This window comes from Myotis brandtii, unplaced genomic scaffold (genome assembly GCF_000412655.1).
Source record: "Myotis brandtii unplaced genomic scaffold, ASM41265v1 scaffold975, whole genome shotgun sequence".
Lineage (NCBI taxonomy): Eukaryota > Metazoa > Chordata > Mammalia > Chiroptera > Vespertilionidae > Myotis > Myotis brandtii.
The window spans coordinates 212,593-212,847 of record NW_005372049.1 but is presented as its reverse complement, the minus strand read 5'-3'; the positions used below and the strand labels follow the sequence as shown (position 1 = coordinate 212,847).

Sequence of the window (255 nt, the reverse complement as noted above, 5' to 3'; positions counted from 1 at the left end):
TTCCGCCCCCAGCTCCCCCCGCCCGTGCCCTGTCCCCTGGCTCCCCTGGGGCTGACAGCTGCAGGGAGGGATGTCCCAGCTGCATCGGGGACAAGGGCTACATTCCTCAGAAGCCCAGCCGTTCTGCGGGATTAGAACTGGAAGCCCATCCGTTTCACAGATGGGTCGACGGAGGCCCAGAGAGGTTAAGGGGCTGAACTAAGGTCACACAGCAAACACCCGGGTTTCAAAACCCGCATTTGGACCTCACGGCCA

At 62.4% G+C, this 255-nt stretch overlaps 1 protein-coding gene across 3 annotated transcripts in view; it reads left to right on the top strand.

Moving 5' to 3' along the window:
* The window catches only part of TNNT2 (troponin T type 2 (cardiac)), a 12,929-nt gene that overhangs the window by 2,523 nt on the left and 10,151 nt on the right, over positions 1 to 255 (top strand). The window lies entirely within an intron of this gene.